The following is a 15,242-nucleotide window of genomic DNA, read 5'->3' on the forward strand; positions in this document are numbered from 1 at the left end:
CATACTAAGAAAATGTTCTACCACTGAATTACACCCCTTGTTCAAGTCCCAGTTGTTCATTTTTGATGTTGCTGTTTTGAATGGGGGCAAATTTCTCTTACCCTCACATTTCAGATATTGCTCCAAAAAGATTTCCCTGTACGTGGAACCTGAGAAGTCAGATGTTAGGCAGGGTCAAGGCAAGTGGAAGGTCAGTTGACCTGGGCATGGCAGAGTAGCAAAACTGAAACTCTAAAATTGAAACAAAATAATAGAAGACAAAGATGAAAGCAGCGGCACATTAGTAACAAGCTCAACAGCCTTCCCAACAGTGGGAATAACAAGGAAGGCAATGCAAGTCCCGGTGGCCATCTCAGGATGCCTTCTGTTGGAGCGCCATCAACAAACCCATCCCCAAATACATCTTTAGTGGAAGTCAGAACAGGGAGCCTCTGGGGTGAATGTAGTCGCCTCATTCAGAGCTGCACCCTTCCACCTTTCATTCAAACTTTTGTCTTACACAGATATTTGGAGCCATGGTGAGAGCTACCCATGGTCATTTAGAAAGCAGGGTTGAGGAGCTGTGACAGAGTTTACAGGAACAAAACTTTACTAGAGTTACTATCTGGTCCTTGCCTGGGGATACGTATGTACAAAACCATTTACTACATAAAGTAGGCATTCATCCCTTATTATTTATTAAAAACATACTCTATATCAAGTACTATATGCTTTTCTGTATTAGAAAATTTTCAAACAAATGAAAAAGACAGATAACCAATTAAAAGACTTGCATGTTAGTAGTTAGTGCTACTGTAAGGATAAAAATAAGTCTGTGTGTAGAGGGACTGTGGGGTGGGAGAAGTCTTCCTGATTAAAAAGTCTAAGTGAGCCGGATGGTGGTGGTGTGCGCCTTTAATCCCAGCACTCGGGAGGCAGAGGAAGGCGGATCTCTGTGAGTTAGAGGCCAGCCCAGTCTATAGTTCCCAGACAGGCCCCAAAGCTACAGAGAAATCCTGTCTCGAAAAACAAAAACAAAAACAAAAAAATCTAAGACTCTAAGTGATGTTGGATAGTTGTCAGAGTTATGCAGCAAAGCGGTAGAAGAGGAAGTTTAGCAGGCTCTTTCTTTGGGCCACCAGCTCACAGATAATGATGTGGAGACATATTATTAATTATGAAAGCTCAGCCTTAGCTTATTAGACTTGTTCCTAACTAGATTTTATAACTTACATTAACCGTTGTTTTTAAACCTACATTCTTTGCTGTGGCTCGGTTACTCTGTGCTGCTCATCCTGTCTCTTCTGGCTGGCGTCTCTGCCTTTCTTCTTTTCTGGGCTCTCTGTTCAGAAGACCCGCCTTTACCTCCTGCCTAGCTATTGGCCATTTAGCTTTTCATTAAACCAACTGCAGTGACATATCTCTACACAGTATAATCAAATATCTTGTAACAAAGAAGAAATTATAAAAGCTCAACCAGAAATGAGGGAACTTCAAATATTTCAGAGATAAAGTGAAAGATTACCAGAGATTTATTGATTTAGGGATTTTATTTTTATTCTACACGTATGGGTGTTTTATCTGTATTTCCCTCTGGGCACTGTGTGAATACAGAGGCCAGAAGAGGGTGTTGGATCCTGCAGAACTGGAGTTCCAAACAGCTTCGTTAGCCACCATGGTGGTGCTAGGAATAGAACCTGGGTCCTCGGGAAGAGCACCCAGTGCCCTTAAGCATTGAGCCATCTCTCCAGTTTGATCCCCAGAGGTTTAAAGATATCTTTATTAGATTTGTTTCATGGGTACTGGACACAAAACCTACCATTAACTTATTAGTATAAAACGAGCCACTGAGCCATGGCCAGGAAGGGAGTCACCAGCATTTCTTGGATGTAGAGCATAGGAAGTAATTGCTTTGTTTCCAGTTTTGGCTTTTTGAGACAAGCTTTCCTACTGTAGCCCAGGTTAGCCTAAGGCTATCATTGTGTAGCCCAAGCTGGTCTGGAACTCTTGCTCTGCCTCCTGAATGCTGGGATTCCATAACTCCTGGTTACGGAAGCAATTATTCAGGGAAGCTTAAGCATGCTGGTTAAGGACTGGCACGGAGAAGGGTGATGGTAGGAGTTGGTGGGTGGCAGAAAGGGACATGAGCCATGGCCATGGCACGGTAGGGAGGTGATGATCTTCGTGGTCAGAACTCACCTGCTGCCTACAAGCTTTATCTCCATTGCACATGAAGATAAAATTGCCTTCTGATTAAGCTTCTCAAATCCATTTGCAGACTTCATCAGAAATGCCTGTGGAGGGTTAAAAGCCATTTATTCCAGGATCAGAGGTAAAGACTTAAACATGATGTGCGAATGCTGGCTGGGGTTTAACTGATGATAAACCATTTATTCCCACTAAGCACAGTCAGAAATGACCCAGAAGGCATTATGCCATCCTTCCGAGTTTTAGTGTATGGAGCTGAGGAAGGGGAGCCTGAGATCCTTTTCATGGACCAACTGTGGAGTGGAGAGAGGAAGGGAGGGAGGGAGGGAGGGAGGTGAATGAAGTGAGTGGAAAAGAAGCTAAGAAAATACTCTAGATTTAGAAAACTACACAATTCATTTCATTTCAGTTTATCTTGTTTTATAAAACCTAGACGTTTAAAATAATTAGGTGAAGTCATTGTTTTGGATATATCACTTTTTTAGGGGACAGCCTCTTCCAGGCTAAGCCTTCCCCTCTTTACTGACAATTGGTATAAATATTTTACATATATATTTGCCTGACCCTGCTATGCCAACTGGAATTCCTCTCTATGCCCAGAGTTGTAGGACTTTCTTCTTTCTGGGGTCTTGAGTTCCTCATGGCAGAGGCCTGTGGAAGAGGCTCCAAGGCAGTGGTTCCCATCTGGGGGTGATGGTTGAGCGGGCCCTTGACTACACCTGTCTCCCTTTCAGGTTCAGCCTGAGTCTCTCCAGCTCACCTGGGCTGGATCCAATTTGTACCTCCGTGCTCCGCCACGCTAACAGCTGAGGTTACCTTTCTGCAAGAAGACTGCCACCCAGTCTATGACTCCATTTCTTCTAAGTTTTGAAGATTCTGAACTTTGGGATGCACCGGATTAAAAAGAGCTCAGAGGAATATCCTAAAATGTTCCCTTGTTCTCTTTTTCTACGTTTCCACGCCTTTATTGAGAATTTGACTTATCTCACCATTTTTTACTAGTACTGATGTTTATGTGGCACTCGGTACTTGGTCAATTACTTCTTTAGTTTGCAGACACAAGCTGTTTTGTGCACATTTTGCAGACAGAGCATGCGGCGAAACTGATTAAGAATAGATAGACAATCCAGCTTATGGATGGGCACTGCTCAAGTGAAGCAGAGCAGGGCCGGAGCGCGTGCCCGCGGGCGCGCTCCTCTAGGAGGAGCTCGAAAACTACATTTCCCAGAGTGCCGCGTCCCGCCGCCCTCGCGGCTCTCCGGCGCGTTCCGGCGGGCCGGGCACGAGCAGGCGAGCGCGCCCATCCGCTGGGTGTCCGAGCGAGCGGGGCTGGCGCGGCGCCGGCGCGGAGCGGGTGTGGCGGCTCGGCCTGCGCGGCGAGCGCGGACACCGAGGTAATCCCCGCGTCGTCATCCCACCCGCGCTCGCGTCGGCGAAGGGCGGCCTCGCGGCGCCGTCCCCCACGGCAGCGAGAGGACCCTGGCGGGCCTCGCGGGCCGCGCTGTCCCAGGTGCTCGGGGTCCCGGGCGGGCAGGCGGGCGGCCTGCGGGGCGTCCCCGCGGCGGGGCTCCCGGGGCTCCGGCTGTCACCGCACCCGCCGAGCCGGCAAGCGCTCCGGGCTGAGCTCGCAGCTTGTTCCAGGGAGGGCGCTCGATGTGCGGACTCACTTTGGGGTTCCTAGCCGGCTCTCGGGTTTGCACGGTCCTGACGATGAGGTTCACGGTGGGAAGCTTGTCACATTCCTTTTCCTGTTGGCAGTGTTGACTCTCATGCTCTTTCGTGGAAATCTTCGCAGTTTTGAATAGTCCTGTTAACCTGCTGCGATTGCCTACCTTGATTTATTTTGCTGCTCCTTAAGCAATTGTTAGCGTGGGCGGATACTTGGGGGAAAAGGTCTCACTTAGAGCCCGGGTTGCCACAAGTAATTAACCTCCTAGGTGCACGTGAGAGGTTTTTTTTTTTTTTTTAAATACTGGTTTTTCTCTTACATAAGTTAATTGTTTTCACTCCTGTTTCTGCATGTCCGGAGAGCCCTGGCCGGCCTAAGGGGCGGGTGGTATACTCTTGGCTAAGCAGACACCTTCTGCTGATGGTGCCCGAGCCTGTAAATGCATGCAGGTAGCTTTGCCATTCGCAGTTGCTTTTCTGTCGGCTTCCTCCTGGCACCTTCGTCAGTCAAACTGACTGACCTACTTAAAACTTTAGCCCATGTTGCCTTTAAAATACCAACCAGTGGAAACACAGATATAGAAAAGAAATCACAAGATGCTGTATTGAGCTGTATGCACTTGGTTTCGTATTTATTCTTCTAGGGTCTCCCCCTCACCCCCACCCCGTGCGCCCTCTGGACCTTGTGTATGCTCGCAAGCTCGCTACCACTGAGTACGTTCCAGTCTGCATTTTTACCCTTAAAGCTGCTATTTCAGCATTTAATGTCGTCAGTGTTAATGATTTGTAACGTCCTGTCTTCCGTAATAATTCCAAATCCTAACTTAAAATCACGGTGAACAATTAAGCAGAGCGTGTCGTTTTCCTGTCCCTACAGAAATTCAGCCTCCCTGCTGTCAGATCCCATGCAGGATCAGAACCTACAGGGACATTCCCCTTTCACTCAAAAATTCGTCCTTTCCTTAGGGGTCAGATGGCGTTAGGAGTTGAGGCAATAACTCAGTTGATGGACTGCACAAACTGGGCTTGCTGGTGCGAGCCTCCACCTATGACAGCACTTGGGAGAGCCAGCAGTTCAAGGTCATCCTCGGCTACACTGAGTTTGCTGCCTGGGCCATGAGACCCAGTCTCAAAACAACAGCAACAAAATCTAAACAAAAAAACCAAAATTAAATAAGTTTTCCATTCCTTATATTTGAATCCTCAACAAAGAGTTTATTTTTGTATATGAAGAACTAAAGACAAGAGCAAGAACAGATGTTTCATAAAACAGCAAAATGCCATGGTTTTCAGCTGTAGGGTCTTTGGTGTTAGCCATTTCTTTTTCTGAAAAAAAAGTTTTAAGTAATGAAGCAAGAGGAAATTGGTATTTAAATTTTTTGATTTTTTTGCAGTGCTGGAGATCAAACTCAGCACTTGAATATTTAAAATACACTAATTATTGTTTACTGCTTCCCCGCCGACATTTTCCGTGCGGTCAGCCGGTCTGTTTTCTCTGTTCTGAGGAGGATATAATCATGGGCTGAGCTCACTTCTGCAATTAGTTCTGGGTTAAAATCCCTGCTCTCTCTCCCCATTGGCTGTTTCATCTTGGCAAGTTGTTATCTGAACCTCCGTTTCCTTCGCTGTGGAAGAGGGATAAAAATACTGGCTGCCTTTGCAGTCTTCCTGGAATCGTAAGGATTAGTGGGTTTTATATGCAGGGCATTTTATACTCCATAATCTTCACTCATAGTTCCAGTCACATGCTGTGTTTTAAAATGCTGCCAGCACGGCTTGCTCTCTGCTGACCAGAGCATTGGAAACAGTCACCTTTGTTTCGTCTTTGAAGGGTTGCTTATACGAGTGTTATTATTCGATTGCTTCTCTGTTTTGTTATTTGTGATTTGTTTTGTTGGTTCCTGTAAATCAGAGATAGAATTACGAAGGATTGGAGACATCTTGGAAACTTTATTCCTGTCTCTGTGATTCTTAGACTCTGTGGCATGCTACAGATAGTCTTCCAGGAGGGTAAGAATTCCGTGTGTGTGTGTTTTCTGGACCGTAGACCAGATTTAACATACTCAAAGGGGTTCAGGGCACTTTTCCTGAACTCAACCATTCTTTTCTTTCCTTTTCTTTTTTCTTTGTTTATTTTCTTTATTTTTAAGACAACATTTTGCCATGCAGCTTGGAGGGACTCTGAACTTCATATCCTCCTGTCTCAATTTCCCAAGTCCCTGGTGTTACAGGTATTCACAACCACACCTCAGACGGGACTGGGGGAGGACATTGAATGTTGAATTTGAGGGTTTTCAAATCATAGGCAAGGCTTCTACTGCCAAGCTACACACACACACACACACACACACACACACACACGATTCCAAGAACCACTGGCTTCAACTGTCTCCAAGTTTTCTAGAAAACTTGCAGATTTTTTGAAATGGGAGAGGGTGGTAGGACAGAGCCCTCACTATTGCTCCAGAAGTGGAGGTGATGTTTCTAGCACTGCCTGCCTTCTTCTGGAGGCAAGGCCACCGCTGACTGTTGTCACTAGTAGACACTGTCTGTTCCCACCTGGCCTGCAGCTTGGATGGGAGTTAGAGTTGGTGACCCAGTCCTGTTACAGACCAGCGTGTTTGAATATTATTTTAAATGCTAAGTGATAACCTGACTTATTCTGAAATTTAGACATTCTTATTCCCAGTAGAATACCAAATGATAAGAAAAATTATTTTACCTTTCAAAGTAGATATTTATACTTGTAATTATATATTTTTGTATATAGAAAATTAAAGTTAAATCCTAATTGGTGATTATTTTGGCAGTCAGTATTGTTTGTTTAGAAGGAATGTATTAGGTATATTTTACAGAAAATTTTAACTGTCTTACGTAGATCTATTACTAGATAGTAATTTATGGTTTTAAATTAATCTTGAGGAGTTCAACATCGAGTCTATTTCTAAGTTTGAATTCACTCTTATAATGGAATTTGGAAGCACCTGCATGTCAACACACCATTTTCCCTGTGCAGCGACAGACTGCTGGGCTTCAGAAGGCTTTCCAGTGTGATGCCAGCTCCTGTTTCTCGTTCCTGGCAGCGCCCACAGTGCCTCAGCATTGTGGAGGGAGTGGATGAGGGGATCCTCGGTGCTAGACAAACCCTCCGCTGAGCAACATCCTTTCCCTTTGATACTGGGCAGAAATTTCGTTTGAAATGCGGAGTCTTTACAAAGTTAAAAGTTTATAATCTCTTAAATACTTGGGGATTTGTGGAATAAGGAACAGAACTGTGGCTGTCCACAGTTGCTTGTGTAACAGTCATCCCAGCACAAAAGTCACATGGGAGGATGCTGCTGGTGTTTGTGGGGAGAGTCTTGTGTTCTAGATAATGCTCCATATTTACTTCAGCTGTGAGAGTTTGTGTTAACTGAATAAAAAGCAAACGATAATCATTTTTTTAAAAAACCAACACATGGATGGGAATACTGCCTTTCTAAAATCAGTGATTTTTATGGTAGTCTACTTTAGAACTCTAAAAAGGTGGAAAATAACGTGTGTGGAGAGAAGATTATTTTAGTGCTCACTCAGACACCACACACAGAGAGCCCTAGGACCAAGGCCGTGTTTGGACTGATGGTGAAGCTTGGGCTCACCAGTGTTGACTCCTCGGTGCCCTGCTTTATACCTGCATGAAGTTGGGTGGGTTCTCACCGTCTCTGAGCCCCTCTCCATTACAGTTAAAAGCAGTCCGTCTTTGGGTGGGATTGAGACGAATACATATAAAATTTTTAAGTCATCTTAAGTATGTGCATGCACACACACACGTGTGTGTGTGTGTTTGTGTGTGTGTATGTGTGTGTGTAAGAAAAGGACACTGGTGATCTAGGTCTTTGCTAATGAGAATTCTCAGCATTTCCAACCTAATGTCAGTCATTATAAAGCACACTTCTTTGCTGTAAAAAACCATTAATTGGGGAATTATGTTCCTAGACAAAAACTTCTGGGTCAATACCTTATCAAGGTAAAAACATTCATTTATTAGATGCCTACTGTATACTAGATTCAGAGCCAAGTGCTTTCTATCATATTTCTTCATTTGAATTTCATAATCACCTTAAGGGAAAGCCAAAGTTCAGAGTAATTTGTGTGATTCACCCAGTCCTCCACAGTCTGAGAATCCCAGACTGTCTGACGCCCCAGTCTCTGCTAGGAGCCACTTCTTTATATGCCTGTGTTAGACATGGCTGACGTATTTCTCCAAAGGACACAAGGCAGCAGCTTTCTGTTATGCTGCAGTAGTTTAGAACTCGAAGCAAACTGACCAACCCAGGGTCAAACCGTTGGCTGTAGACCAAAGCCCGCTCACTGCCTGCTTCTGTGACCGTGGATGTCTTAGACACATGTGCTCCCTCGTGTCTGGATTGTCCACGGTGAATGGTTTTCACAGAGGCTGCATTGCCCACGGAGGGTAGTTTCCTGTCTAGCTGTTACACCCTAAGGATTGCTGGCTCCCGAGCTAGACCAGTCCTGTTCCCTTTGTAAATGAATGACCCATGAGAGGACGTAACATCCCAGGGGAATGTCTCACCGCCGTCGGGTTTACTGTTCCATCACGCTTCTTAGAAGGTGATCACCTTCTACACAGGATTGATAAGGTATGACAAGGAAATATAACAGGGTATCATAAGCCATTTAAAATCCCAGCTGGAATAATAATATTAGGTCATTCTTCCTTAAAATTAATTTGAAGTGCTTTGGGAAGATTGATTGTGTGACCCATGCCTAAAGATCTTTGGCCCGGTTTGAAGTTCCCCTACAGAGTTCTCTGTAGTAAACAGCTTTTGGAATCAGTTCATTACGTGAGCCCAGAAGAACAAATGTATAAAGCAGCCACAAGTAGAGCGTGTATAGTTTGCTTGCAGGTTCTTAAGCAGTGACTTGGTGCGGTTGGATTCGGCGTAGGAGGTGATAGTAGTAAGGAGGGTGGATGTGTGAGGGGAGCCTTTGTTAGGGATATCTGATGGGCGTTAGCCAGCGAGACCAACAGAGGAGAATGTAGGAGGTTGGACGTCAAAGCTTGGCTGTGCCTGGGTAGAATGGGAGCTCTGAGGACCCGTGGGCTGAGAGGGCACAGTCGGCAGCCTTACTTGCTATCCAGGCTACAGCTGCTGCTCTTGTGCCAGCCTGTATGTCCCTGTCTTTGCCGTGACCACATAGTTCTGGCTGCTGTCTGCCTGTGCCCCTCTCTGGATGATCAAGGTTCGCAATAGCAGGGTTATTACCATTTGGGGGCTTTTTTTAGTTTTTAAGTAAGATTACTTTTTTGTACATTTTGGGGGGTGATTTTGAAGCAAGGCGTCTCTGTGTAACAGCTCTGGTAGTCCTGGAATTATCTTTGTAGACCAGGTGTCCTCGAACTCACAGACATACGCCTGCCTCTGATTCCTGAATGTTGAGATTAAAGGCATGTGCTACCATGCCTGACTTGTGCATACATTTTTTAAAAGGAAAATATGAGATAAGGTAGTTGAATATGGTTAAGATAGTTGAAATTTTTCCTCACAATTAGAATCTGACTTTCTTTGTTGAGTCAGGGTCTCTCTGTGTAGCCCAAATCTGGAATTTTCTGTATAGCAAAGGCTGACCTTGAACTGGTGATTCTCCTATTGTAGCCTCCCAAGTGCTAGAATATAAGCCTGAATATAATATAGAATACATGCTACTATGCCTGACTTTGGGGTATGATTCTTCTGAAGCAGGTGTGTGTGTGTGTGTGTGTGTGTGAGAGAGAGAGAGAGAGAGAGAGAGAGAGAGAGAGAGAGAGAGAGAGAGAGAGAGAGAGAGATTTGTTTTCCTGTGTATTGGAACTTCTGAGTCTGTCTAGACTAGAGACTCAGTGGCGCAGACGTTCCTAAGTGAACTTTGTCATCGAGTGATTTGCTTGTGGGATTGGATGATTGGCAGATGCTGCTCTGGGCATGTCTGAGTGGTAAAGCAGAACAGTGTCTGTCATGGGCGTCTTCCTTTCTGGCACACCACGGATCACCACTTCTCAAACTTTTTGTGGTCAAAGACTAGTTTATGGGACAGTATTTTCACAAAAGACTGAAAATGAAATGAAAAGGGAATAAAGTTTATAATCGATGACTCAGGAAAAGGGAAACTGCTCTTTCAAGTGTTGCTATGCTTTGTGGATTTGTTGAGGCTCCATTTTTTCAGCTTCATCACTGTGTCTGACCAGCTGCAGACTCTGCCTTCTGTATCCGTTCTTGCCCCCTCAGAATCTTCAGCGGAGCCTTTGACGACTTCAGCCATGAAGTGTGTGGTTATAAACCTGTATGACTACTGTCGAGCACCATATGTTTTGTGTGTGTGTATGTTCACACTAAATTTGGCTTGTATGTTCACACTGTAAAAATTAGAACACTTTCAAACTCCTAGGAAAATCCTGATTCTTTGTTGGCCACATGTAACTCAGCTTTCTACCACTGTAACAGAATTACAGTTTATAGAAAGAAAAGACTAATTTAGGCTCACAATTTTGGAGGTTCTAGTTCATGATTAATTTCATGACTCATTGCTTTGGGCCTGTGGTAAGACCAAAGACCATTTCAGGGGGTGTGTGTCCTGGAGGAAGCCCAACATGGCACAGCCTCTCTGAGAGCATTGTCTCTGGTACTTTAAACAGAGGTTCTCAACCTGTGGGTCACAATCCCTCTGGGGTTGAATAACCCTTTCACAAGGGTCCCCTAAAGCCATAGGAAAACAAGATATTTATATTATAATTCATATCAATAGCAAAATTATAGTTATGAAATAGCAACAAAAATAATTTTATGGTTGTGGGATCACCACTACATGAGGAACTGTATTAAAAGGTCACAGCTTTAGGAAGGTTGAGAACCACTGTTCTAAGACTTCCTATTCATTCCCACCCCTTAAAGTTGCCACCACTTCCCAACAGTGCCTCCTGAGGGAAGGAACACGCCTTCAAGATCCAAGCTTCAGTCACTAGCTTAAGCCTGCTTACTCTAAATGGCAGTTCATGAGGATTGATTTTAAACCAATGCAGTTTGGGGTTTTGTTTTGTTTTTTCTTTCTTTTACATGATCAGCTTATTCTTTGATACTTGGCCACAAATGATGATACATTTATTTTTGCTTGGCTTTGTGTTCAAATAATGATCATTTGCTATCCTCCCAACTTTATGGCATTCTCAAAAGCAATGAGCAGCCGGGCGGTGGTGGCACACGCCTTTAATCCCAGCACTCGGGAGGCAGAGGCAGGCGGATCTCTGAGTTCGAGGCCAGCCTGGTCTACAAGAGCTAGATCCAGGACAGGCTCTAGAAACTATAGGGAAACCCTGTCTCGAAAAAAAAAAAAAAAGCAATGAGCAATGTAGGTTTCCTCTGAAAAACATAGTTCACACATGCAATGCACATGTTTAGGTAAAATGCATGTCCTGTTGGTTCTGTGTACTAGACTTTCAGAGCATCAGGACTGCAATGTTCCAGTGATCCGGTTCAAGCAATGAAATGCTTTGAAAGCCTTCTTAATAAACTAGTCCCCTGAATAGAACTATCATATAACCATTTATTACTGTAGTAATATCATTATTATTAAGATGATAATAGTATCCAATATATATCCTAATCCTGTGCTGTTCTGTAGAAGTTCATGGAGCCAACAAACCATAGGCTGCAGCCTCTGAACTGTGAGCCAGGATACATAACCCTTTTCTGCTTATGTTGTTACGGCAGGTGATTGCCACAGCTCCTAGAGAAGCATCTCATCCAGTTACTGCGGATATGTAAATGTGGCCAAAAAAGCTGTGTATAACATGACCTACTTTATGATGAATGTAATGAAGTAAGATTACACCACCTGCAGTCAGCAGCCCCAGAGAGGCTAGATAACAAGGAGGGCCCACAGAGGGATGCATGGGTTTCCCTAGGAAGGGGTAAAATGGAATCGGGGATGGAGGCAGGTTGGAGCTAGGATGGGGGGGGGATAGTAACAAAAGAGACGTCTTGGTGGGGAGCCCTTTTAGGGCTTAGGGAGAAAACTGGTGCCAGGGAAACCCCCAGGAATCCCAACTCAGACTCCTAGCAATAGTGGAGAGGGTGGCCATCTACTGTAAGCAGATTGGTGACTTTCCTACTTGCCATCAGAGATACTCTATCCAGTAACTGATGGAAGCAGAGACAGAGATCCACAGACAAGCACCGCGCTGAGCTCCGAGAGTCTTATGAAAGAAAAGGAGGAGGGATTGTACATGCCTTAGTACTTAGTACATCACAGTATGTGAGAGCCACATGCGATGTCACATGTCTTAGAAGTATACACACTGTCACATGCCTTAGTAGTTAGTCATCACACTATGTGAGAGCCGCATGCAATGACACATGTCTTAGAAGTATACATCACACTGTCACATGCCTTAGTAGTTAGTCATCACACTATGTAAGAGCCGCATGCGATGTCACACACCTTAGTCATCACACTATGTAAGTGCTACATGGGATTTCACACACCTTAGTGATTAGTACATCATGCTATGTAAGAGCCACATGTGATGTCATACACATTAGTAATATACATCATATTATGTAAGCACATATGTGATGTCGCATGCCATGGTAGTTAGTACATCATGCTATGTAAGCATGCATGTGATGTCACACTCCTTAGTAATATACATCACGCTATGTCACATGCTTTAGTAGTTAGTACAACATGTTATGTAAGAGTCGCATGTGATGTCACGCACATTAGTAGTATACATCATATGTAAGCACACGTGCAGTGTCACATGCATTAGCGGTTAGTACATCATGCTATGTAAGTGCGGCATGTGATGTCACACGCCTTAGTAGTTAGTGCGTCACACTATGTAAGCACACATGCAATGTCACGTGCCTTAGAAGATAGTATATCACGCTATGTAAGCACACATGTGATGTCACATGCCTTAGTAGTTAGTACATCACACTATGTCACAAAGTGCCGCTTGTGATGTCACATGCTGGAAGGAGACAGTAAAGGGAATTAGAACAAGCTAGATTGTTCTAGCATTGTGATCTCTGCCTTGTTGTTGGTCTTGTTTTCTATACTTCTTTATACATTTTATTTGCATGTTAAAAACATCAGTTTGGGGGGCTGGAGAGATGGCTCAGTGGTTAAGAGCACTGGTTGTTCTTCCAGGGGACCTGAGTTCAATTCCCAGCACCCACAGGACAGACAGCTCAGAGCTGTCTGTAACTCCAGTGACAGGGGATTTTATGCCTTCACACAAATGCACAAAAAATAAGAAATTATTTAAAAAAACAAACCCCATCAGTTTGTTACACAGTCTACATCAAGTCGTTGGAACCTGTGGCCTCTGGGGAGTACTTTTTGTTCAGCCTGCATGTTTTGTTGGTTGATATTGGCATATAGGGGAGTGGAGGCTCCAGTCATCTTTCCTTATCTTAGTGTTTCAGGGTGTCTTGGGATACACTCACAGGGTCATTCCAACTTTTTCTTGCTGCTGCTGCTTCTGCTGCTGCTTCTGCTGCTGCTTTTTCCTTTTAAATCAGCTCAGTGTACTCTGAGAAGCAGGAGTTGTTCTAATCTCACTCCTTATGGGACAAGAATCTTAGATGTGGTTGAAAAAAAGTCCCGCTGTCTCTAAGTTTTGGAGCGTGGGTTTAATTGCATTGTTACTGAATATGAACACACAATCCTGTGTGTTGCACAGGTGTCAGTGTGTGCAGACGCATGTATATGTACACATGTGTGCTTGTTCAGGACAGGTCTACCTCAGGTGCTGATGCTCAGGAAATGCCCACCTTGTTTATTTAAGACAGAATTTCTTACTAAGCCCTGGAGCTAGGGACTCAGCTAGGTTGGCCATCCAGAAGCCAGCCTCAGGGTTTACTTCTTCCTGCTTTATCTCATTTCCAGCTTTTATGTGGGTGTTGGGGATCCAGCTTAGGGCCTCATGGTCAGGCACTTTCCTACTGGGCTATCTCCCCAGCCCTTAGTACACAGTCTTTATAAGTTCTGTATCGCATTGAATTCTTTAGGCAGATTCAAATGTATTTAAGGGAATGTTATTTTCCTACCTTTGCCTTCCTGAGACAAACCAAGAGACCCATTTTTTCCTAGAGAGCAGGACAGAGATGGGGCATTGTTAAAGCCCAACTGAATATGGTTAAAGTCAGTGTTGGTGTTGTAGGTTCTTACTGTATGCAACCCCTCCTGAAGTTTGTTTTCATACAAATGAAAATGTTGTGGGGAGGTGATTGGATGCCTTAATTGACTGTTAGACATGTTTAGGGGAGAGTGAATTACATGTGTATGTGTCCATGTTTATGGGAAGAGTGAATTACATGTGTGTGTCCATGTTTATGGGAAGAGTGAATTACATGTGTGTGTCCATGTTTATGGGGAGAGTGAATTACATGTGTGTGTCCATGTTTATGGGAAGAGTGAATTACATGCGTGTGTCCATGTTTATGGGGAGAGTGAATTACATGTGTATGTGTACATGGAAGCCAAAAGTCCTTCCATGGGAGTCTTCCTCATCTATCTGACATGGGGTCGGTCACTGGTGCCTATGCTCACCCATAGGCCAGATTGGCTGGCCAGTAAGCTCCAGGGATCCACATCTTTGCTCCCAGCACTGCGACTACACATCTGCACCATCAGAATCAGCTGTGTGGGTGTGGGTGTTGTATACACATGTGCCCCTGTGTGTGGAAGCCAGAAGTCAATGTTGTCTTCCTCAATTGTGGTCCACCTTATTTTCTTCTGGAACTGTCTCACCTTGAATCTGGAGCTTGCCGATTTGAGTTGACTGGTGGCAGAGCTGATTTTTTTTTTTATATGGAGATTAAGCTTGCTCCTCTTGTATGGCAAGCAGTTTACAGATTGGCATGCTTCTCCACTCTTATATAGACATGTTTGAGCTCTTGGGTCTGGCCCAAATCTAACTTCAAATTTAAAAATAATTTTTAGAAGACTAGAGGGGGCAGTGCATGAATTTAAACATAAAGATGGGGTGGTGATCCTGCTATCCTAATATTCAGAGTCTAAGCAATATCTATATCTATCTCTCTGCAGTTGATATCTATCTGTATCTATATATCTTTATTATCCACCTATATCTGTCATCTGTATATCTATGTCCATCAACTGTACCATCCTTTCTATCTATTTATCATTTATCTATGATAAAAGTACCAATGAAAGAAGAATTGCTGATCTAATCATTTTATGAGTTTAAGAGTTGGCCGAGATTTTATGTGGTAACCCAGCCCACAAAAGTCAATGTTAGTTAATCATTCATGACCCAGCATAAATGTTGTTAAAATATAATCTTTTGGGGCTTAGTATATAGCATAGTAAGTATATGCAAG

At 44.0% G+C, this 15,242-nt stretch overlaps 1 protein-coding gene across 2 annotated transcripts in view; it reads left to right on the plus strand.

The window, feature by feature from the left end:
• Positions 1-3,464: 3,464 nt before the first annotated feature.
• Klhl8 (kelch like family member 8) overlaps positions 3,465-15,242 on the plus strand; it is a 48,473-nt gene continuing 36,695 nt past the window's right edge. Inside the window, exon 1 of one of the 2 annotated variants that reach the window (XM_038310854.1) lies at positions 3,465-3,581. The gene's annotated coding sequence lies outside the window, so the exon portion shown is untranslated. Of the gene's footprint in view, positions 3,698-15,242 lie in introns of both variants that reach the window. The other variant, XM_038310860.1, reaches the window with a different exon arrangement.

The sequence above is a fragment of the Arvicola amphibius genome, chromosome 1, assembly GCF_903992535.2.
Source record: "Arvicola amphibius chromosome 1, mArvAmp1.2, whole genome shotgun sequence".
Lineage (NCBI taxonomy): Eukaryota > Metazoa > Chordata > Mammalia > Rodentia > Cricetidae > Arvicola > Arvicola amphibius.